Genomic DNA, 25,460 nt, shown 5'->3' with positions numbered 1-25,460 from the left:
GGAGCTCACAGCATCCCTGTGAAGTAGATTCTACTACTCTCCCTAGTTTACAGAAAATAAAAGTGAAGCTCACAGAGGTGACATCTCTTGTCCAAATTCAGATGGCTAAGGGCCAAAGCCAGAAGTGGAAGTGTGGCTGGCACAAAAGCTCGACCACTGCACTGTACCAGAAGCAACTTCACTCTTTCTGAACTTCCTTAGCCCTTTACTAGGCTTCTCTTCTGCACCCCTTACTTCTACCTTTAATTACTATCATTTATGTACGTCTTATCTCCTATTCCAGATTGTAAACTCCTTAAGAGCAGGGATCTGTATCTTATATAACATGAACAATAATAGCACTGATTATAATAGCAGCAGCAGCAGCAGCAGCAGCAGCAGCAGCAGCAGCAGCAGCAGCAGCAGCAGCAGCAAATGCTACCATTTACTGAGGCTTACAGCATGCCAGGCTGGGTTCTAAGCACATTATGATCATTATTCTGTTCAATTCTCACTGAATTCTGTGAGGTAGGTACTGGAATCATCCCCATTTTATAGATGGGGACACAGCTCAGTTTGGCCAAGCTGAGATTCAACCCCTAATACTAATACTTTAATAACTATGTTCAATCCGACTCATTTCTTCTATAATCTCATTTATTTTATATTTTGCATTTTAAAACAGTCTCAGAAGGGGTCTCTTGGCTTTCCCGGATGCTATAAGGGTCAATAGCACAAAAGAGGTTGAGGACCTCTGCGGAGGCAGGTGCCAGGTTTCCAGAGGAAGGATTCTGTCCCCATCTCTCCCATAGAATCCAGAATTCCCGCTACTCCAGGGTAAAGGATATGCCATCGTTGTGCCAGGCTGGGGAGTGACTAATTGCTACTTTAGCCCGTCCACGCATCATAACTACCTTTGATTTCAGCAGTATGAGCCCATGTGTAATCTTCATCATAATTAACAAGTCCCTCGTTCTCCAACAACAAAAAATTGATGTTTAACATCCAGTGTGCTAATTGGAAAAGCATGAGTTGTAATCAACAAATGGGATAACAGGAGGTCTTGTAGCAGCCACCTCTGGATAACACTGGCTGACCTGCATCCCGGACTAGGCATTGTCCAGGGCAGATCAGCTGACCACCCCCACTAGACTTGCTTACTTAGCATCCGCACACCGGCTCAACCCAGGTAGCCCTCCCATTACATTCCATACTGTAAATGCTGAAGTTGCACAAAGTAAATTACAGGCATCCAGACAGGTGCGCTGAACCTCTGGATTTCAGAAAGCCCCTGCGCTGGGGACTGGCTACTGTAGGACTGGGGGATGCGGTATCTGGGAACAATGCCCCCAGCGAGACCAGACAGCTGCCCTCCTTGCCAGATGACCAGTGCTGAGGCCGAGCCTCAGGACCCTCGGGCACCTGATGGGCTGTCTGGCCTTCCACAAGTTGCTGTCCCTATCTAGGCCTCAGTTTTCTTATCCTCCACATATGGGGGTTGTTACTAGATCCAATTCCAGACAAACAATTACAGCGTGCCTGCTGTGTGTCTGGCACTGTGGGGAGTGCAGAGATTCTACAAATCCCTAATCTCTCCCCCCAAAAGTTTACATTCTCATTGGGCAGGTAGGCCTGGGAATAATGAATGGTATGCAGAACCAAAAGAAATACACATGAGTGAAGAGAGTGCTGTGTTCTGGGGACACAGAGGAAGGAGTAAGCCACCCTGCATGGGGTGTGCAGGAAAGCTTCAAAGAGGAAGTGGTTGCATTTGAACTGGGCTTCAAAGAGTTGAGTAGGAGCCCCACAGGGGTTGGAATGGTAAGCCCCCCACAGAGCAGTGAGGACTGCGGAGCTGGGGTTTCCAGTCCTAGTTCCTTCCCATACCTACTGCTTTGGAGTCCAGAAGGAAGAGTCCTGAGAGCCTGTATTTTTGACATGCTCTCTAAGTGATTCTGACACACAGGCAGTGAGTGCTGTGTGTTGGGGAAAAAAAATGAATGGATGAATGAATAAAAGAATGAACTTGACCTTAGGCTAGTCCCTTCCTCTCTCAAATTGTCAATCCCTTCTTTAAGATAAAGGTGCTGGACCAGCCTGGTGATTTTCAAACTGTGTTCCAAAGAACCCTCAAATCTTCCTAAAGTTCCTCAGAGACCATGAAGTGGAGATGGGAGGTCCAAGGACTCTGATCCCCCATTTACCCTTCTTTACATCCTGTCTCTTTTTATCCATTTGCTATTATATACTGTGCTTCCATATGCTATTTTGTTTAAGGTAAGGGTCCTGACATGGGTTGAATGCCTCCAAATCTTCATGTGGAAGATTGATCCCCAACATGGCAGTGGTGAAAGGCGGGGCTTTTATGAGGTGATTGGATTGTGAGGACTATGCTTTCATGAATGGATTTGCTCTCATGAATGAATTAATCCGTTCATGGAGTAAAGGGTTAGTGGTTTAATGGATTATCATGGGTGTGGACTGGTGGATTTACAAGGGAAGCAAGTGAGCACACTGAAGTGCTCTTGCCCAGCCCTCCTGATGTGATAATCTATGTCACCTAGGGACTCTGCAGAGAGTCCCTGTTGAGAAGGCCCTCACCAGATGTACCTCCTGAACCGTGGACTTCCCAGCCTCCCAAACTGTAAGGAATAAATTCTGTTTCTTTAAAAATACCCAGTTTCAGGTATTCAGTTATCAGTGACAGAAAAATGACTAATACAGGTTCTTTGGCTAAAAAGAACTTTCAAAACCACTGAATTGGATGATCCCCAAGAATCCTCAAGAAAAAAATCAAAAGAACTCCATGACAGCAGCCACCTGTCCTTGTTAAGTATTTCTTAACTAAGTGAAATAAGCCAGACACAAAAGGACAAATATTGCATAATTTCTCTTATATGAGGTACCTAGAATAGTCAACCTCATTGCTGTAGATTAGATCCCCCCAACCTCACTCAAGGTTAATCCCCACTGTAACTGTTGTGGGCGGGAAATCCTATCACAATAAATTAAAAGGTGGGGACTTGAAGAGGTGATTAGATTGTAGAACCATGCCATAGTGAATGGATTAAAAATGGTGGTTGTGGGCGTGCTTCTGAGGGCTTTAAAAGAAGAGGACACGAGAATTTCTCTCTCTCTCTGCTCCACCATTTTCTGCCATGTGAGACCCCTGCATTGTTTTAAAGCCACCACCAAAGATGACCCTCACCAGATGTGTTCCCTGGCCTTTGGACTTCCCAGCCTCCAAAACTGTAAGCAATAAATTTTGTTTTCTTATAAATCACCCAGTTCCAGGTATTTTGTTATAAGCAACAGAAATGGACTAATGTGCCCATAGAGATAGAAAGTGGAACGGTGGTCACTAGAGGCGGGGGTGGGAGGGGAATGGGAAGTAATTGCTTATTTGGTACAGAGTTTCTGTTTGGGATGTTGGAAAAGTTCTGGAGAGGGACAGTGGTGATGGCTACACGATGCTGTGAATGTATTTAATGTTACTAAATTGCACACTCAAAAAGGGTTAATATGGTAAATTTTATGTTATGCATATTTTAGTACAATAGAAAAAAAAAGTATTGGCCAGAACTGGATTCTCGCAGTTAACAGTGGTGAACTCGTGGGAGAGTGGGGGCAGTTTATCTTTTCTCCCTCTGTATTTTTCAAACATTCTACAATGAGAATACATTACTTTTGTAACCAGAAAAAAGTTAAGTAAATAAATCTGGTGGTTCCCTGACATTCCCCCAAAATGCATCGTTGTTGTTGTATAAATGTAAGTGATATTTTGTGTACTTACTTACTAAAAGGAGCTAAGTTTGAAGATGCCAACTAAACTACACACCAAGCTGCTCAGTCAAAATAAATGACAGGCAGAGTGGTCCTCCTCTCTAAGACTAGTTGTCTTCATCTATATTTAAATAAATTTCCAATAAAAACGCAACCAAAATAAATCCTCTAATGAGCTTTCCCAGCAGCTGTCTGGCTTGGAAAAGCTCAAATGCAGACTGAAAAGAATAAGAGAACTACAGAAAAGTGGGGACAGCCAGTGTTTTTTCAGGACATTAACTCGCTACAGCTGCGAAAGTGACTTTGTCAGTGAATTTCTGTCCCTTCAGCTTCTGGAAAACGTCCTTGTGTAGAATGGAATTCAGAATATAGAAGAGGTCCACCATTTGTATTCATTGCAAATCCACATCCTCCAACACTCCCCCTCCACCTCTGATAAATGTTGAGCAAATATTTAAAGAATATTGGTCTGAAAGGTGGCCAACGTTGTCTGTCTGCCAGGTTCCTCGGTTCTGGGCCACATGGTTCCACCTTTCCTGGCTCAAGGGCAGACAGACTGGAATGTAGCCTCAAGGAAGGGTTTCAGGCTCTGGGTCAACTGACTATGTGCCAGTGTCCTTAGGCAGTGCATCCCTACCTAACCAACGAGAAGGACACCTCTTTGCAGGGTTATTGTGAAGGTTAAGTGCACACATGCGTAAGGGTTTAGTGTCATGTACCTCTGAAATATATGTCTTCATGGGGTGGTTATGGGGGTGAGGGAGTTGCCAAAATATAGTTAGCGCTGTGTGGCTGATGACGGGACTGTGATAAAACAGTGGGGTGAAGACAAGGCCCCTCAGACCTGGGGCTCAGGGTGGGCCCTGGAGGAGGCTCAGGAGGGGAACCCAGCAGCCACCCCCCACCGCCCACCAGCTCAGGCTCCCTCATGGGTCAGCCCGCACAAAGATCTTCGGCGGGGCAGGGACGTGGGCTCCATTTCACAGAGGAAGACACAGAGGCTCAAAGAGGTTAACCATCTTGTTCAAGGTCACCGTGAGGAAACAGCCAGTTTTAGGGTTTTTTAAAACTCCCCTGGTGTGAGGGAGGAGTGGGGTGCCAGTACTCCAGCTCTGCTGCTAACCCCTTCGTTTAGTTAGCCGATTGCCTCAGGCCTCTTTCCCCAAATAAATACATAAATAAGGGGAAAAGAAGAAAGATTCTTTGAGGCACGAAACTAGAAAGGTTTCCCATGTCACTCTCCCTGGCAGCACCCTGTTCTCTCCTTTGGGACACTGACTCCTATTTGGACACAAGTGTGTGGTTACTCAGTTGGTAGATGCCCCCACATCAGACTGTAACCTCCTCGTTAGTCAGCATCTGGCAGAGAGGTGGCACTCAATGGCACTTGCATAAGTTGAGAACAGGATCTTCTCAGGGCTCTGCTGAAACCTGCTCTGTGACCCCTCTCCCCCCACCCACCTCCACTCCTGATCCTCAGATTCCCATTTAGGGAAGATGGGAGTGGGGGTTACTGGGGAACATCTTAGATATCAACCAGCTCATGCACTCTATGATTTTATGATCTCAAAAAACCCAAACAACACAAACCATTTGTGATTCCAGCACACGATATGAACTAAGCCAGGCTCTTGCATTCTCCAGTCCTCTGACTCTCCTTGCACAATATGAAGGCTTAGGTACCGTCTTCCAGCCTCTTCCCACCTCCAACTGTTGTAATTCCAGTAAGGAAAGCTCTGTCCTCCCCTTTGCCCTTCACCTACAGCTCTGGTTGGGTCCAGGCACACAAACAGGAAATGTGGCCTGAGCAGCGGATGAGCAGCTTGTCTCTCTGCAGCCTGGGCAGGCTGATGGGGAAACAAATAGTTTCTGAACTTTGCAGCTCAAGCCAGGATTCTGTGCCCCAAGACCTTTCTCAGATAGTGGGAGGCGGAGACTGTTTAGCTCTGTCTGGGCCGCTCCTGCCACCCCCATCCCGGTCTATTCATGGAAGGCCCCAGCATGGAATGAGCAGATTAATAGCGTCAGGGATGTTGCACAGTGACCAGAGATGGAAGCACACCAGGACAGAGGAGATGGAGGAGCAGAGAGAACACTCCAACAGGAGCCAGGACTCCTGGGCCCCAGTCCAGGCTGTGACCTTAGAGAAGCCCCTACCCCTCTCTGCGCCTGGGTTTCCCCATCCCTGCTCACTCTGTGGTTGTCCTTATGCAGACAGTACAGTGCCATGATGAAGGGCACCATCTCATTGCCCAGGTCCCAGTCCCAAATCTCACCCTTACCATGTGGCCCTAGGAAATTTCTTCATCTTTCTGGGCCTCAGTTTCCTCATTTATAAAACCGGAACAATAACAATCCCTGCTACCTAGGGTTGCTGGATGAATAAAAGGCAGGGCTCCTGTAAGTGGCCCAGAACAGTGTCTGGAGTGAGTTAAAAATGCCCAGGAAGTGTGAGCTATTATGGTTCTATTATTTGTTTAATCTGGTTTCTGGATCACTTCCCTTTCCCAGTTTATGCAGAAGGGGCAAGGGGAGCTCAGAGAGTCCGACTGGTCCCCCAGACCACTTCCAAGCCCTCCCCCCCCTCTCAGAGGAAGCAAATCTGAATATCCCTTTGAGCCAAGCACAGCAGGAAGAGGAAACTGTAGGGGGAACACAGGAAATCCTATGATGGTGCCCCATTGTAGCAGATGGGTTTGGGGGTTGGCTGCTGCCCTCGGCTGCGGCTGCGGACACCAGAAAAGGTCTCCAGCTGCACCCAGACTCGGCAGTGGAGGGGGAGTCCTTGGCCCACTTCAGTTTGCCCTGGAGAGGGCGCCCTTTGGGAGAGGAGAGCAGTGAGACACAGATGGTCCTGGCTTTATCTCTGTCCCTGCCTCTGCCCCTGAACCTCACAGATAAAAGGGGAATGGAGAATGGATGAGGACTCGGTGTGGCAGGCTGTCCCCCTCACCTCTGGGGCCTGGGAGGTGCAGCTGCCGCTGCCTTCCTCTGCTCCTCAAAGGGAGTTTCAGGAGCCCAGCCCGGACCTGCAGACTCAGGGTTCTCACACACCTGCTCCCCAGGGCAGCTATCCGTGTCTCCCAGGGTGGTGGCTCTTAAAATGTGGCCCACAGACACATGCTGTTGGTTTCCCCACGGGGAGGCACAGAAATCAAGAGTAATTCAGTTTTACTCTATTTTACTGAAGTATCACTCCACGGAGGATTAGAAATAAAGGAAGAATGGTGCTAAGATGTAAAGCAAGATGCAAGAGGAGGTAGGATCATTATTCTGCCCCCTGGGGTGACCCCATTTAGCCCCAGCAGAAGCGTGTTCAAGACAGAGTTGTGGGAACAACCATCTTGCTGGAACGACTCACCCAGGCAGACTTTCCTCCTTGACCCTAGAACATTTCACCCAGCAGCAAAGGGAATGGGCTTCATAACATCTGCTGGCACCGAGAGACGGGGCCTTTTTACATCGTAAAAGGGCTGGCTCTCTCTCAGCACCTCCTGGAAGGCTGCGCTGCAGGCCGGTCCTGGATACTCAAGGGGAGCCACTTTGAAGTCAGTGTTAAAAAGCTGTCCGTAGAGGAAGAGAATAAAAGCGACAGGACTAAGCACCCATGCACTAGCTCCCTCCCTTGATGCTCAGGTGAGGATCTCTGCGTGGCCAGGTGTGTGGAAGCGATGTGTTTATCAGGTATAGAGACATTTTACAGCGGAAGGGAATCTTAGGGGTCTCTGTTCAAGCCCTCTTCTCTCACAGATGAAGAAACGGAGGCTCAAGGAAAGAGGCACCTAGTAGCAGGGCAGAATGTGAATCTGGAAGGCTCCTTGCCCTCCTTTCTTTATCCCATCAATCCCAATGTTTCTTGAGAACCTACTACTCGCAGGCCATGCTGCTCCAAGCACTGGGGATCTCACAGTGACCCAAACACACAAGCACTCTGTTCTCAGGCAGGGTACATTCCAGCCAGGAAAAAAAAAATCAACAAAGGAAATCACTTCAGGTGGTGAAAAGCATTATAAAGCAAGTAAAGATGCTGATGTGTTAGGAAGTCCCTTGAGGGGGAGACGCTGTTCAGGAGTGGTTTCATGCTGGCCTCTCTCTGGGGTCCTGCAAGACGGTTGGTTCACGCTGGCTTTCATGAGCCAATTGTTAAATTTTCAGGAATTTGGCAAGCCAGTTGTTAAACACAGCTATTATTAAACAAACTTACAATTAAATGAATTACATTCAGAACCAAGGTGGGCTGGCCAGTAGAACCAAGGTGGGCTGGCCAGTTAGCTCACTCGGTTAGAGGGGGGTGCTGATAACATCAAGGTCAGGGGTTTGGATCCCCTCACTGTCCAGATGCTGGGAAAAAAAAAAAAAAAAGGTAACCATAAAAACTCATCACTTCCTAATTATTTGACTACTTTTTGTACTCTTGAAGTTATTGACATCTATTGTATCTAGGCATAGCTGGCCATGCTATACAACAGTGTGCTACTGTGCATCTTTCTGCAGTTCCTCAAGTAGTAACTTGAGTTTGACCACAGCAGAAATACAGGGGTACTTCAGAAAGTTCGTGGAAAAATAGAATTAAAAGATAATATGACTCTTTCCATGAACTTTTTGAAGTACCCTTGTATTTACACTATGGAAACAGGCAAATGCCACGTATCAGCGTTCTCATTTTTCAAAGAGCTGGTCCTGAAACATTTACCAGCACAGCACTGCTTGCAGGCTTTCTGTGTTTGTGGGAGGCTGCATTCTTCCAGTGGGAGGAGAGGGTGTGGTGGCAGATCCCAATTCTCCTGGGATGTGGGGGGCGGGATGCCCCCAGTCACATGGGTGTGAACTTTCCTCTTACTTTTTTAAGGCTTCCACCATGAGGAAGCAAGTCTAGGATTTCTAAATCATCTGTCTGTTGCTGCAAAGGAGCTTGGTATTTATCTAGGGTCCATAACAGGGAGACTCATTTGTTTATTTATTTTTGGTAAAATTAAATCCTATCTTAAGTATCCTGGGGAAATAAAAATCTAAAGGAACCTTGCAGATAATCTCTGTATAAATGTGCATGGTCACTTGTGAATCCCTTTAGATTTTCATACCTTGGGTTTCCTTCCTTTGAGGACATGACGTTGTGATAACAGTTGAGCAAAGTTGCTATGACATTATATGTCACCATATAACAATGTTTTGGTCAGTGACTGACCACAAATACTGTGGTGGTCCCACAAGATTTTACTGGAGCTAAAAAGTTCCTGTTACTTAGTGACATCATAGCCATTGTAACATCGCGCTAGCACAAGGCGTTACTCATTACACACGTGTTTGTGGTGATGCTGGGGTAAACAAACCTACTGCAAAATATGTTGAGAAGGAGCGTCTAGCTTACCCACTGGGTGACCCTCCCAAAGTTAGCTCAGACCTTTAAGATAGAAAGCCAAGCATATGACACCTTGGGACTGAGCCCAAGTGAAGGATTGTGTGCTACTTTAGAATTCTTGCATTTTTAAATGATTCCCCACAGCAAAATAATAGTTAATGACAGTTAAGCTAACATCGAGTGCTTGCTGAATGCTAGGCACAATCTCTACCTGTAATTTAATTTTCCTAAGTTTGTGGGGGTGGTATTATACTAATCCTCATTTAACAGATGAGATAATTGTGGCACACAGGGCTGGACGGTTAGCTCAGCTGGTTAGAGTGTGGTGGTGTAACACCAAGGTCAAGGGTTGGGTTTCCCAAATCAGCCAGCTGCCTAAAAAAAAGAAGAAAGAAAGAAAAGTGTGGCACAAAGAGATTTAGTAACATAATTAGAGGTCCGCACTCATGCAACTAGTGGCCAGTGGAATATTAGAAAAATCCATTGCTGTTCCCTCTCATAATGCACGACGACAAAATCGCCTCACAGTGCACTTCTCAGAATGTGTCCTATCAGCATGATACATTTTCAGAAATGTGACATGAGGCAATTTCATCGTTGTGCAAACATCATAGAGTACACTTACACAGATCTAGGTGGTATGGCCTACTACCCACCTAGGCTATATGGTACAGCCATTGTAACCTCATGGGAGCACCATTGTATATGCGGTCTGTCATTGACCCAAACACTTATGCCACACATGACTTACTTCTAAAGTAATGGTAACAGCAACTGCCATTTAATAGTACCACATGCCAGCACTAGATACTTATCTCTAAAATCTACCCCAACTCATTTTACACATGAAGACGCTGAGGTTCAATCACTTGTCTAAAGTCAGGCTGCCCCTCTGAAAATTCCCTAGAAGCCTTTTTCCTTCCCTCAGCAGCAGCCCTGCGACTCGCTTTAGATCTGCAGAATTCTGTGACACTGCAAGGTCCCTTCTCCAAGCGGACTTGTGGCTGCCCAGTTTAGTATCAGGAACCCCCCCCCCCCACCACCATCAGAGCAGAACAGGCCAAGTCCTCCCCCATGTCCATCCATCCATACCTGGAATGCAGGAGAGGGACCTAGGAAGGAAGCAGCACAAAGGTGGATGCTAATGAAATGTTGCTCACAGCAGCGCTGGTGGCAGCAAGAGCTAGATTAGCTCCTATGCAAGACCCTAACTGTGTTTATGCCCTACCTGCACTGGCCAGCTTGGTTTTCCAGCCTTCCCAGGAATGCTGTCAACAACAAAAAATCCTTCCAAGGCATGCCTTTTCTGCCTCAGTGAGCTGGGATCTCCCTCTGTTGCTTACAACCATGATCTCTGACCTGTACAGCTAGCTCCTCATGTGCTACTCAGTATATGAGGGGACATCAAGAAGTTCATGGAAAGATTTGTATTATCTTATGTTTTGTTTTGTTTTACTTCAATTTACCAGCATCTAAGAATTATGTTTTCACTCCATCTTCTCCAGACATTTACTGAACACTTCCCATGTTGCATTTTCATGCCATGGAATGAATTCCTAAGCATTCAATTAAATTTGTAGATAGATATATTAATTCTCCCTTCCTCTATATGGCTCTGGCTAACATGAAAATAGAGTTTGCTACACAAATCATCAGCCCATAGACAGTCTGAGATTTAGTCAACCCCGAGCAAAGCCAGACGCAGTCCCTGCTGTCAGGGAGCCAAGCCTGCCTTAGAAGAAACCCTGCCCCTGATTTTGAAAGTGTGTCAGGCAGATTCCTCTTGGGGACAGCTGACCTGACACTTGAGGACTTGTGGTCTCTGAGGCAGGAGAAAGGTGGGAAGCTGCTCCTCTGACCACAAACATTTCCAACCCCAACATCACCGCTCTAGGCAGCTGGCCCCTCTCCCCAGATGTGTCCCCTCCTTTGTGCTCCTCCCTGTCCCTCCAGCCACCAGGGCTTTCTGGAATCTGGAACAACTGGAGAGGTGGCAGGATGGCTGGTTCCCTCCACGTCTTCCCTTTGCCTGAAACACTCTTCCCTCATCACCCTCTAACTCCTGCAGGGCCCAATTTCAGGGTCATCTCCTCAGGGAAGCGTTTCCTGGCCACATCCGCAGATGGGATCAGTCCCTATTCCACATGCCCTGCGCTCCTCCTTTGTGGCTCTGTGCAATTAGCTGTTTCACAACTGTCTCCTAAGCTAGAGTACAGCCTCCGCACTGGCAAGGGTGTCTCTTGTTAACTGCCATGTCTCAGGTATCTAGCCCAGCACTTAGTAGGTGCTCAGTAGATTCTGGATGAATTACTAAATGAACGAATGGTGTAGTGGATTGAATTATGTCCCCCCAAAACTAAACGAAGCTTGATTGTGTCCCCAAGTTTCATATATTAGGAGCTTAATCCCCACTGTAACTGTTGAGGGTGGGAAATCCTATTACAGTAATTAAAAGGTGTAATTGAAGTAATTGAAGAGATGATTAGATTATAGGACGATGTCTTAGTGAATGGATTAAAAACAGCGGTTGTGGACATGGTTTGGAGAGTTTTAAAAGGAGAGTGAATGAAGAAGTTGGCCTCTTGCTCTCTCTCTGCTCTCTGAGTCACTTTCGCAATGTGATACTCTGCCATCATTGTCACTACCACCAAGACCTTCACCAGCTGTGTTGTCTGGACTCTGGACTTCCCAGCCTCAGAAACTGCAAGCAATGAATTTTATTTTCTTATAAATCACCCAGTTCTGAGTATTTTCTTATAAGCAACAGAAATGGACTAATACAAATGGATTTATGGTGACTTAGCGAATGCTGAATAAATATCTGACTCACAGCACAAGTCTCTGGAACAGGTGCATCTTCCAGAACCTCAGTTCCTGGTGCCTAAACTGATAAGGAAATTGGAAACTTGGGATCCCACTGGAGATAACAGCTGCGTTTCTGTTGTAGAGTTTTGGTTTGAGTGCCCGTTTCCTGTGTGTTTGGACTTTTTTCTTCTTTTTGTTTAACAGCAGGTGTTGCTCAGGGAGAAGTTTGCTAGACTCACACCTTGAGCCATTTGGCTGACAGGGAAACTGAGGCTCCCACAGTTCCCACAGCTGGCAGCACTGGCACTGGGAAGGATGAGACCACCTTCCTTTTGGCCCAGAGGTCTTTCTAGTGTCCTACCCCTAAGGAGAGCCAAATCCAAGGCATTTAAAGCAAGCCTCCTGGAGACAAGAGCATCCAGACTGGGTTGGATGAGAAACTCTTACTAAGAACTAATCACAAGACCTGGCCTCTCTCTGCAGCTTCCTCCACCTGCTGCTTTTCACTTCCTCTGGCTGATTGGGGTCTGACCAGTGCCAGGCAGGAGCCTTCTCCTGCATCGGGCATGGATCTGTGCCCCAGCAAAGGTCAGCAAAGCTGCCTCCAGCACCCTCCACCTTCCAGTCCACCTTCATTCCCCTGCCTGCGCCCACCAGGGGCTCCAAGCCACACTGTATGGAGTCAGGACCCCATGCCTCAGTTCTTCCATTTAATTCTTGAGAGGCTTTGGCCAAGACATTAAAATTCTAAGCCTCAGTTTCCCATTTGTAAAGTGGGAGAAAGAATCTCTGCTCTGCTAACCTCACAGGGCTTGTGTGAGACTCTGGTGAGATCGTAGGTGATCTCACTTCCCAAACTGTTGACCAGCCTAGAGAACTCTAATCACAATAATTCTATAATTATCTTTTCTGTTTTCCGCAGGGTCTTGTTGCCAGCACACAGTCAGGTGGTCTCTTGCAGGGCCCATTCTCTCTACCCAGCCTTTCTACACCCTCGACTACATCCTCTTCTCCTCCGTTGGCTTTCCACAGCTGCGCTCTCCGGACTCTCCTCCTCTGTCTCAAATCAATCACTGGGTGAGTTAGGTCCTGGCCCAAGTGGCAGGCAGCCCCATGCTCTTTCCTGCCAGTCACCTCTGCCAACCACACAGGGCTTCAGAGAAGAACACCCCTGAAGTCCCTCATGAGTGTTTGCATGGGGTTTCCCTGGGGCACAAAAATGTAAGCACAAGGGATTGGATCTCCACCCCACCACCATCACCGCCTCTGCTTTATGAGACTCGATTTGGCAATAAAAATTAGCATAATGGCTGCTGAAGCCCCAGTCTCAGGAACTCCCGTGGCCGGGTGTGGATCAGATCGCCTGTAAAGGAGGTCTGCAGCTTCCCCGTTGGGCTTGGACAAGGCCAGCAGATCAGCTCTCTGCCTGGAGATTTAGACAATATATTTTTAATTCCTCTTTTCAGAACTGAAAGAAATTTTAGAAACAATTCTAGGTTAAGTATATACTAAATAATGACTCCTTTGCCTTCCATCCATGGACTAAATCCACATCACCCACTGACTTCCCAAATTAACCCAACTGGCCTCCCTCTCAGGAGCAAAGAGGAAGCTCCTGTCAGAACTTTTGGCTTGGGCAGAGAAGTGAGGGGCCTTGCCCCAGGTCTGGAAGCCATCAAGAATGCAAACTCAGGCAGCGGGTCACACTTAACTCCCAGAGTGTGTCCGGCAGACAGCACTGCATTCACGTGAATAGTATGCTGTGCTCTCTGGCTCCAGGAGCTCCCAGGGGAGGAGGGAAGAAATAATGACATGTGGCAAAATGTAACTGGGGCCATGTACTGCAGGACACCCAGGCTGCTGGGGGAGGCAGGAAGTGCCTAATCCACGGGGGACAGGATAAAGAGGCTGGCTTTCACAGAGAGGGTGATGATGTAGCTGGATCTTGAAGGTAGGAGTGTGCAGGTGGGTTTGGGGAGGCAGTGGGGAGGGTGTTCCAAGCAGAGGGAGCAGCATGGGAAACAGCCCCGAGGCGTAAGGCCAGGAGAGAATTTCCGGAATTGCAGTAGTTTCCCAGGGCTGGAGCAGAGTTTCTGAAGGCAGGGTGATGAGGGTGATGAGAAGCTGGAGAACAGGACCTTGGATGTCACTAAAGGAATATGTGCTTTATCCTGAGGGCAGTGGGGAGCCTTGGAAAGATAAAAACATCCAATCAGTTTGGTGTCTGGAAAGAAGACTTTGGCTGAAGGGATGGAATGTGGTGGAGGAGATAAGACGGGTGAAGTGAGTAGGGAGGGTGTGACAGCTGGGGTCCAGGCTGGAGGGGGTGCACCTGAACTAAGTGGGAGCAGTGAGGTCAGAACTAAAAGGACATTTTTGCAATAAATTAAAAAAAAATTTTTTTTTAATTAAAAAATAAATAGATAAATAAAACAATTCTCTGAAAAGTAAAAAAAAAAAAAAAAAAAAGAACTAAAAGGACAATTTGGAGAGTTGGTAGAGAGGTGAGATCAACCAAACGAGGTCATGGATTTGATGCGGGGGGAGAGGGGTAGGAATGGGAGATGACTCCCAGACAAAGGGATCATATATGAAAGGGCATCGCCATGTGTGAGCAACTGTACTAAAAAGTAGGCTGCGCGACGGGGATTAGGATGGAGAGATAAAGATAGGTACAGACATGTATCATGGAATTATTAACAAACATATATATTCAATTGGATTATTGTTCTCAAGTACCTGTTTCCTGCCAATAGGCAGAGTATATATCTCTGCCCCGTTGACTTTGGACTTAGTTAAATGATTTTGGCTGTGAACAATGGAAAGTGGGTGGAAGTAACCATGTGACAGTTTGGCATGGAGTCTTTAAGAGTCATTATGTCATCTCTCTCTTGCTTGAGCTCTCATCATGAAAATAACATATACCAGGTAGAAGCAGCCCCCTCAGCCTGGGTCCCAGAATGAGAAGATACTAGGAGCAAATCTTCTGTCTGGCTGGCACCTAGTGCAGAGTCACAAAACCATGAAGCCACAACTGCCCTGCAACTGACATCTTAGGTGAACAATGAATAACCCTTTGTGGTCAAAAGCTAAGATGTGGGGGTATTTGTTATGCAATGTGGCTGCGGCAAAAGTTAACTGCTACACACTGTGTCCATGAGATGAGAAGTTCAGGTTGAAGAACTTGCATGCCATGAGAAGGAGTTGTGAGCAACGGGGAATCAACAGAGAATGTTTTAGTTGATGAACCTTCTCACCTTCATTCATTCACAACTAATCCCAGAGATGGAAACATCCATTCTCTTTCAAAGTTATCCCTCCCCCTTGCCTCCTGTTCCTCTTAGAACTTTGTTCTATCCACCATCCCTTCCCTCTCCTTGACTGAATCCTTCCCCTGAACCCATGCCTCACTAGTCTTCTCCTTCCTAAAACCCTTTCCTTCACCTGTCTCTCTACAGCTATAGTTTGATCTCTCTCCTGACCTTCTCAAATAAACTTCCTGAAAGGGCTGACTATGCTCACAGTCTCCATTTCATGCCCTCTCACCTATCAGCAATCTAGCTTGTTTGCCTTCCACACCACCAAAACTGCTCTCAGTGTATTTCAGTAATCTCCTAGTTGCCCAATGTGACTTCCAATCCTTATCATCCTGGACTGCTCTGGACCGTTTAGCATGGAAGTACATTCATTATCTACCCCCCACCCCAAACATTTCTCCTTCCTTATTTTCTTGGCTAGTGGCACCATCATTCATCCAGTGAACCCTGCCAGAAAGCCACCATGAGATAATGAATCCTGTTCTGCACTTGTTAAGTTTGCAGTGACTTTGAAACATCCAAGAAGACTTGCGCAACGGACAGTTAAACATATGGATTGGGAGCCCAAAACGAGATAAGATGAATGTTATAGAAGTAGCATTTAAAGCCATAAACATGGATAAACTTGCTCGGCTATTTATAGAGCACAAGCACCAGGTTGTAAATCCTAGTTGAGACCTAGAGAGCTCTCATGAGCCCAGAAATCCCTTTCCTAAGGACATTATTCCAACCACCATTTGATTCCTTCCCTCCCAAGTCATGGTCCACCGTGGCATCTGTCTCACCATTTTATTTCATATTCTGCCCACACTCATATTGTCTTGTCCAAAAATTCTTAAAATTCAATCATAAAAAACAGAAGGTAGAAAGAGAGGAATAGTTAATCTATCAGATGGAGAGAACAAATCTATGGTTGTTAGGGGGGAGGGGAAGAGGGGAGAGGGTGAAGGAAGGGGTAAGGGGAGAGATTGGATAAGGAGCATAAAGAATGAGTGTGATTTGTAACAATGAATATGCTAAAAAAAGTAAAAAACATAAATACATAAATTTTAAAAAAGAAGGTAGAAATAACAACAAGATCCACTACCCAGTCACTAAAATGGCTAAAATCAAAAAGACCAACAATATTAAATATTGTCAAGGAAGTGAAATAATCCTAACACTCATACATTGCTGTGGGAGTGTGCATTGGTCCACCCTATGAGTAGCAATTTTATTCCTAGGTGAAAACAAATATTCACAAAAGACTTGTTACAAGAATATTCACATAATAGCCCCAAACTGGAAATAACCCACATGTTCATCAACAGGGGATGAAATAAACAAATTGTGGTATATCCATACAGTGGAATACAACTCAGCAATAACAAAGAACAAATTACTCATACAAACAACACAGATAAATCTCAGAAACATGTTGAGTGAAATAAACCAGACATAAAAGAGGACATACAGCATGATTCTATTTACGTCAAGTCCAAGAATAGGCAAAATTAATCAATGGTGATAAAATCAGAAAATGGTTGCCAGGAGGGATGGAAAGAAAATTAATTGGAAATGGAAACTTTCTAGGGTGATGCAAATATTTTATGTCTCATTTGGGGTGGTGGATACACAGATATAAATGACTGTCAAAACTTCTTGAACCAAACACTTAAGATTTGTGGATTTTACTGTGTCTAAGTTATATTTTAAAAATTAGAAAAATAAAATAATTTTTAGAGATCTATAAAATAAACCTAAAATAAAAAGAAAGTGCAGGGCAGAACACATTCATTTCAAATGAAATTATACTTATGTTATGAATGCACCTATGTGAATGCACAGGCCTCCACTTAATGCCTCCCCCACCAAGCCACTTTCCCCTCACCCCTGCACCTATCTCTATGACATTTTTGTCTATTAGCCATTTTCTAGCCATCATGAGAGATGATGTAATGGAAAGAGCATAAGCCTTAGAGCTAGGCAGAGCTGTATTCAAATCCTAGGTGCAGGCTGGCTGACTGGCCAGCCCCCAAACAAACAAACTAAACACACAGACACACAGTTGGGCTGTGGAACCTAATTCTTTTTCTACTCAGCCTGTGAAACCAACTCACATGTAAAGTTCCCAGGAAAGGCCTGGAAGTGCTCAGAGGATGAGACTCACAGGCATCTTCTCCCATGAGGTTTAGAAGGCAGCCCTGGAGTCTGGAGTTAGGGTCTAGGTGAGCTGGCGGTAAGAGGTGGAGAAATGACTGCTCAGAGACAGCATGGCCAGAGAAAGGCTGCTCCTGCGTGTGACTTAGGAGACAACCTTCCCAGCAAGGTTCCACCACTGGAGGACCTAGCCCAAATTGCTTTGCACACCTCTTTACCTCAGCTATCTCACCGAAAATGACCAGATCAGGCTGGATCCCAGGAACTGGATATCAAGAACATCCTCTTGGGTTTCCCAACACATAGAAGAGATAAGGCAGGACTGAACTGGTTCTGTCAGAACGAGATAGGGAGGAACCAGAGTCCCGCCCTCTAGGTCCCCCTCTCTCCTCCCTCAGCTAGCATGCTGGGCCTCCCAGGAGGACACGGTTTGAAATCTCCCCAACCCGGTAATCCCTAGGGACTCCTTCAGCTCTGCCTTATTGTCACTAAGCACCTGTTACCCGAAACGGAGATAACTTGGATGTACACTCTGCCTCCCATCTGGTAGAGGAGGTGGAAAGAGCTTAGTGTAGCCAAAGAAGGACAGAAGTGCCACAGAAGAACCACCCCCTTCCCCGAAAGCCCCTCGCCCTTTGCGACGCACCTGGCATTTCCTTACTCAGAGCGTGGGAGCGAGGTCTCCAGCCGCATCCCTATTTTGCAGTCCGGGAGCCTGAGGCTCTGCCTGGGAAAGTGTCTCCCAGCTGGGAAGCAGCAAAGTCAGGGCTCCACCCTGCATCTCCTGCCTCCTGGGACCTATCTCCAGGTGAATGAGGAGGCAGCAGGGCCTGCTCAGGAGCCAGGAGTGCAGACGACAAGCAAAGCCACCAACACAGCCGCCTGGCTGTGCGTTCCTTCCTGGGGGGAGGAGCGGCGCTGACACCCGCACGCCTGCCCCCTCCCTCCTGCCCGCTCCCTGGCGCCCGCCCGCGGGAAGATCGGGGAATCTCGAGCCGCTCTGCGCTCGGTCTGTCTTGGCGTGCTGACATGTCCCCCCTTAACTGCTTCTTGGATGCTTTTCAACACTTTGAGCAATCACTCTGTTTAGCTGTTTTCCTGCCATTCTCGTACGGGGGTGGTTTGCAGAGTGTGGAAGGGACGTCTTGGCCTCTCATCACCCCCACGCAGCCGGCACTCTGGCTGCCCAGGTCACAGTGTCTGAAACTTTCCCCGTGCGGGGTTTCTGGCTGGGTCGGCCCTCCGCGAGCTCTGTGACATGTCCCTGTCTACAGCCTTGCTCCTCCGGGCTTCACGCGCCCCTCACTTTACCCTCTTCTCCCAGCTTCCCCTCCCCAGAGGCACCCCCTTTCCCATCTTGTCGTGGGCAAAAGCCATTCCTCTGCTCTGCCCGCAGACTTTCTGGGTCGTCCCCTGTGCCCCGTGACACTGCCCCTCTCCTCCCCACCCCCACCCCGCGGACCCCTGGGGGGGGACTTCGGCCCGCAGCCCCTCGGGCTCGAGTCTGCAAGGCTGGACAGAGGCAGCGATGGGCACAGGACGGGCACCGAGACTGGGTCAGATCTGGGCGCAGAGGGAGCGACAAGAACAAAAGCAGGGACACGGCAGGGCGGACACAGGGCAGGGCCGGCGCCGTGGCCCGCGCCGCTCCCCCCACCAGCCCAGCCCCACGCGCGGACCCCCCACCCCCACCCCGGCCGCCCGCGCCCGGCTCGCAGCCCCCGGGGCTCGGACGGTGCCCCCGCGGGACCCACCTGATCCGCAGAACCCCGGGCGCCGAGGGCCGAGCGCTGCACCGCGCCTGGGCTCCCGGCCCCGGCGGCGCCCTCCGCCGCCCGAGCAGTCACCGCGCCGCCTCCGCCCGAGCCCGGGCCGGGCGTGCCAGGGCGGGGTGTGCCCGCCTGCCCCGTCTCCCGCCCGTGGGCCGGGCGCCTCCTCCGGGGCAGCGGGTGGCGGCGCGAGGGACCCGCGAGCGCTGGACAGCGGGCGGCGCGCTACCCGCTCTGTCCCCGCCGGCCGCGGCTGTGGGTGCCAAGCCCGTCCCCGCCCCGGACACACAGCGCTGGGAGGCCGGCCGCGCGAGTGCGCGAGTGACAATGCGTGTGTGTGTGTGTCAGTGTGGTGGGGCGTGGGGGAGGGGGTGTTTGTTTCATTTTCACTCAGGCAGAAAAAAGCCTGAAACCAGCAAAAAAGAAAATAAAATCCCTGGGGAGGGCCGCTGGGCCTCTATTGCCTTTGGGGGCCTGCACGTGGTGGTGGTGGTGGCGGCGGCGGTGGCTGTAGAGGAAGCCGGGGCACTGGAGGGTGGGGTGGGGTCTGTCACCCTGTGCTGCAGGGAGGGGCCTCGGCGCCCTGGCCCACCGCCAAACACCCGGGAAGCCCAGCGCCCGGGAGGCCTGATCCACCATGTGCTTCCCGGGACGGATGAGAGCAAATGTAGGCAGGGACAGGCCAGCTGGCTGGGGTCCTCTTGCCAGAGCCTGCTCAAGTCCTGAGATCCGAAGTGAGGGGCTGGTCACTGGGCACCTCGTGCAGGGCCTGTCCGTGCTTGTTCACACACCTGGCGATCTCTGAGCCCAGAGTTTCTCAAACGGGGCACTACACAGCCGCTGGGGTTCCCTACTAGAACCCCCCAAATTCTATTTTAGAGTTTGTGCTTCTGTGCCCAGAGTGACAGCGATTCACTTCTGGTGAGGTGATAGAGGCACATCAGGCTGTGCTCGGCCAGCTTGTCTCACACTGGTGACACGGTGGTCATGTCAGACATCTCACTCCCACCCTTGGTTTCATATCAGATCTACATGTTTTACCAGTGGGAAAGGAAAACTTCCTTTTGCTGGGTTCATTTGCCGTTGAACATCATTTTCATAGACTAAGAAATTCGCTTCTTAAATAACTGAATACATTGGAACTGTAATTTGACATCATGACAATGGCACAGAGTATGGGCATGATGTTTAATTTTAATTGTCTCATAATAATGAGAAGAGACTTGAAGGATGCACAGAGCCTACAGCTGGGCCAGGTGACACCAGAGAGTTTGGGAGGTTGGAGTTTCCTGGTGGATCCAGTGGAATATCCTGGTGGGAGAATTGAATCATCAGCCCCAGGGAGGGAATGAGGAACTCTACGGCTGCCAGCACAATGGGCCCTTTGCTAGAGGATAAATTGCACCATTATTGTCTTTTGTGAACATGTTTGCAACAGTTCATCAGTAGTGAGCACCCCAGCAAGTATGCAATGGGCGTCGTCACACCAAGTTCATTATTTCCCACTTTTCATTATTGCTTTTGAGAACTCATTGTTTAAATTGCCCGGGCCATCAAACTGGATGGTAATGTTATTTTCTTTTTTTAAGAAAACAATGATAGTGAATATAACTGTGGCTCACATGATGAACTATCATGCTCAAAATCAAAAGATGATGGCACAGGAAACATAAAACACACCAAAACATTGCCCCACTACTCTTAAACCCAAAGTGAGAGGTTTCATTAATCATTTAATTTAACGCTGTTGATTTGAATTTTTTTTATTGGTTTTGTGGTTGTGTTTTTATTTTTTGCTTTGAAGATTTGGTTGGGTGCATAGGAGGTATGAGCATGAGAAGTTCACGCTTAAATTTAGGTTCATACCTATTTTAGTAAAAATAGAAATAATATAAGTCAACACTGTGTGGCTGTTAGTTTTTTTTTGTTTTTTGTTTTTTCCTTTTGAGAGAAGCTGTATAGTTCAAGTTGAACTAGCAATTCTACTGAGTGAATGTCTGAGCTGGAAACCACCTTAAAGATCATATATGTTGGGTTTGGGGTCAGGAGTTCTCGGTTTAAGGCCTTGTATGAGTCGCTTTCCTCTGAGATTCATTTAACTCATATGCAAAATGAAAGTAAGATGACTAGTTTGTGAGAGAAGTAAAATCAAAATGAGGTAATTTCGTGGAAATGGCTTTGGAGTCACAGGAACTTCACAGAAATGTAAGGTTGAAAAATTCATGGGGAGGAAGGGTGGGTCAGGTGAACATTCACTGAATTGTACACTTTAGAATGGCTTAACCATTTTAAATTTAGAATTTTATGTTATATAAGTTTTACCACAACTTAAAAATTGTTGCTGGACAATTGGTTATCCATGCAAAAAACTAAAATAAGATTAGATTCCTAATACACACACACACACACACACACACACACACACACACACACACACACACACCATGTAATAGATGGGTAAATTGCATAAAGGTAAAGAGAAACATTAAAACCTTTAGAGGAAAATATCTTTATACTGCAGAAGAGGTAAGTGTGTATTTAAACACACAGCCACACCCACACAGCACTGACCATAAAAAAATACGGATAAGTTTGACTACATTAAAATGCTAAACAAAGATAATAAACTAAAATAAAATGCTAAACATTCAGAAAAGACAAACTCAGACATTGAGAGAAGGTATTTGCAACCTGGATAACCAACAAAGGATTGGTATCCAGAATACTTAAGGAACTCTTGCAAATAAACAGGAAAAGATATTCTTCCTCCATTTTTGTACCTGACTAAAGTCCTAGATGAAATGTCACTGGGTCGGGGTCCCTGTATGTCCCCTGCATGCCACTTATCACAACTGTACAACCATAGCTTTTTGTTTAGTAGCATGTCCCACAAGCCAATGGCCACATCTGACTTGGCACGATGCGTCCCAGGACATAACAGGAGCCTGGCACACAGGAGAAATAAACATGTGTTGACCGGATGGAGGAACGGGTGCATGGAAGAATGGAGAACATATCCTGAGAGGGCGGGGGCACCTCTAGTTCATTCTGTTTACCCCACCCTGGGCCTGATGAGGGGTAGACCCTCCCTGATGACTCGGATAATCACCTCTTACATTTCTGGAATTTGCACTTGGCAGGTGCACTTTGCAACCAGCCTCCAACCCCTCTCACTCTACGTTCCTCTTTCCAACAAGGTCTCTTTCTTCATCAGATTCTTCATGTCAGAAACAGCGAGGTGAGGTGGCCTCTGCCTGGCAGGGTTTGAAATGCACATCCGGAAGTTGTGCATTTTGCAGGGAAAATTGCCTCCTTGTGACCTTGGTGGGGAACAGAAATGTTATTAAGGGTAAAGGGTGGGGAGGAATCAAAGTCCTCCAAGTTTGATGAGTCCTTCTCATAGAAAACTAGATGAAGGACGTGTGAAATGTCCACAGACTCAGAAAAACACACAGCCCTGGAGCCCTGAGAGGGGATCAGCCCCAGCCCCTGATTTACAGAGAGGAAATGAGATCCAGATGAGGACTGACTTCCTCACGAGCACAGAGTTGGGGTTTTCAGAGCTAGGATTCATTCCCAACTCTCTGACTGGCTCCTCAGCACCAGACAGGTGGGGGAAACTCCCAAGTCCCAAGTGGAAGGTGTTTTAAAGAAGCTACCAGAAGTGGTAGGGTTGGTTAGTCAGGAAAAGCAGAAGGGGCACGTGAGAGCAGAGTCTAGGAGGAAGTGGGGGGGGAGCAGAGAGCCCTCGGAAGGGGCACCGGGCAGGGGGAGCTATTCAATTCTCCAACCAGGAAGGCAGGAGAGCCAGGTCCCTGCAGGGGGCCATGGGGCAGCCTGGAGGGAGAGAGGGGCCAGGCTGAGGAGCCATAGCCGAGAGGCTTTGGAGGGGGAGCCAGGGATTCCATTGTATCCTTTCCATGAAAAGGAGCCTCTGGAGGACCCCTGGAAAGGGAGGATGACATGGTGGAGGTCGTGTATGAAGAAGTTATTCCCATCGAGGTAATCAGAATCACTGCTAGAAAATGAAGTCACAAGGGAAAGAAACAAAGAAGGGAGGGAAGGAGAGACAGAAAGAAGGAAGGAAGGAAGGAAAAAGAGAGAGAGAGAGAAAGAGGGAAGGGAAAAGAAGAGGGAAAGAAAAAGAAAGAAAGAGAAAAAGAGAGAGAGATGGAAGAAAGGCTTCCTGCCTCAGGACGGGCATCAGATAACTGTTTTCCTTCTGACTTGACGATTAACAAGAAGGGAGGAATTGACTAGTCCATCAGTTTCTCTGTCCTTTATTGACCCCAAGCAAATGCTGTTAAAATCATTATTTCCAGGGGAGGAAATATCCTATCTTTTTACTTGGTTATGTACTTGGAAGTCCTTTGTTTTCTGAAGATGGATATTAAATTCCACCTCTGACATTTATATATATTTCTAATTTTAAAAGGCAGAAACAGGGAGAAAGCCAAGTATTTTTATGCTCTTGGGTTCATTTTTAAAAAACTGTCAGTGCTCCCAGGGCCAAAGAATTCTACCAGTTGAAATAAAAATTTTACCTATGCAACCAAAGTTTAAAAAGTTACATTCCTCCAGTTTTAAAAGTGTGCTTCTCCCAACCTTTAAAAAAAGGTCATAGTGGGGGAGTTGAGTCTGTTCTCTTTCCCCCACTGCAAAACCCCACTGCAGTCGTCCCTATACCTCCCCTTGAATAAAGTCTGACTTACCATCTTAAAAAATAAATAAAACAAAATAAAAATAAAAATGAAAATAGTCACAGTGGAAGGGAAGATTTTGTTTTAAGCTCTTTTATACTTCTAGACTGTTGTTCCATGAGACTGTCTTATCTATGTTTTAAATCAAGTACAAAAATAATTTTTTGTTTTTTCCTTTTTTGTTTCATAAATAAAATTTTAAAACACAAATAAGAAAAGCTAACTTACCAGATTCCCTCAGTTTGAATGCTGTCTTCTAGGCTTTAGAATTAAAATTTTTATCTAGTAGAGCAAGCCTGGAATGAGCCTGGGTTCAAATTCTATGCCTGCAGTTCCACAAGCTGTATGACCTTGGGGATGAGGCTGGGAGTCGCTTAACTTCTTTGAGCCTCGGTTATCTGTAAAGTGGGGATAATTATCTCTACCTCCTAGGGATTCGTAAAGATAAAAAATGAGATTATGTGTGATCATGCAAAAGGAGCTCTAAATATAACAAGGCACCTACCAGTCTTCCCAGCCCCTTGGACTCCAGCCCCACCTTGGAGCACTTGGCCTCTCCCACCCACATCACACTCTTTGTCCCCTTACCACTCTGCTTAATTTTTCCCCACAGCCCTTAGGTTCACGGACCTGCTGCTATAGCTGTATGTGTCTATTGTCTGTCTCCCCAGGAGGGCAGGGACTCCCTCAGCTCCCTGGTGCTCCATAAATGTTAAAGGAATGATTGGGTGAATGAACCTTCACTTCTACGTGCAGCAGGCCTGCGGTGATCTTCTCGACATGGTCAGATCTCCCCATCTGTGCTTTCATGTGTCCATAAATGAGTGAGCAAATAAAGTGAGGGTGTGAGGCTTGAGGCGACAGCAGCCACTCTGTGACAATGAGGATGACAGCGTCGAAAGATGAAAGGTGGGTCCCAGGTGATGTCGTTGAGCCATACAATTAACTGCCCTGGAAGCAGCCCGTCTTTGCCTCCTGCATGTATAAACTGTGTTGAGTTAGATCTTTGGCTCCTTGTAGCTGACACACTCCTAAAAGATATCTTTGCTCTGTCCAGAAACATGATCCTGTCTGGCAGCCTCGGGTCTCAGTTCTGGCAGCAGATGCTGTTGTTGGCTGGCCCGGTCTGCGCTCAGGACTCCTGCTTGCCTCAATAACAACAGCTCCCATCATCTGTGTACGCACTTCGAGCTGGCTCACGGTGATTTGTCTCTGAGGTTAGCCAGGACCTAAGATACCTTAGCTTGGTGCCATAATAGAAATTGCTTGAACACCACAATTCCCACACCCCACCCTGGCTTTTGTTTTCAAAAGCCTAACTTTGCCACGATTATGCCAGAAGGTGAGAGGCTGGTCCCTTGGAGCAAGGGTGGAGGCAGGGGGAGAGCAAATGGGAGGGGCGAGAGCTTGCCCGAGGTTCAATGGAGTCTGGGGTTCTGGGAGAAGTGAAGGCTGGTTCCCTGTTCCATTGCAATGCCCTAGGAGGTGGCAGAACTTGCTGGGTGTCCCTAGGAGGCTGAACCAGATACCAGGGCTCCTAGAGTCAGCCTCAGCAACCACTGACCCAACTTTGCCCAAAAACAACTGAGAGTTTCTCATCTTTTGAAAA

General features: G+C 47.4%; 1 protein-coding gene across 1 annotated transcript in view; it reads right to left on the bottom strand.

Annotated features, from left to right (window-relative positions):
* Positions 1-19,312, bottom strand: part of GGTA1 (glycoprotein alpha-galactosyltransferase 1 (inactive)) — a 69,907-nt gene extending 50,595 nt beyond the window's left edge. Inside the window, exon 1 of the mRNA XM_063082421.1 lies at positions 19,137-19,312. The gene's annotated coding sequence lies outside the window, so the exon portion shown is untranslated. The remainder of the gene's footprint in view (positions 1-19,136) is intronic.
* Between the last annotated feature and the right edge of the window lie 6,148 nt (positions 19,313-25,460).

This window comes from Cynocephalus volans, chromosome 17 (genome assembly GCF_027409185.1).
Source record: "Cynocephalus volans isolate mCynVol1 chromosome 17, mCynVol1.pri, whole genome shotgun sequence".
Lineage (NCBI taxonomy): Eukaryota > Metazoa > Chordata > Mammalia > Dermoptera > Cynocephalidae > Cynocephalus > Cynocephalus volans.
The sequence above is the reverse complement of the archived record's forward strand: the minus strand, read 5'-3'. Positions and strand labels throughout refer to the sequence as shown.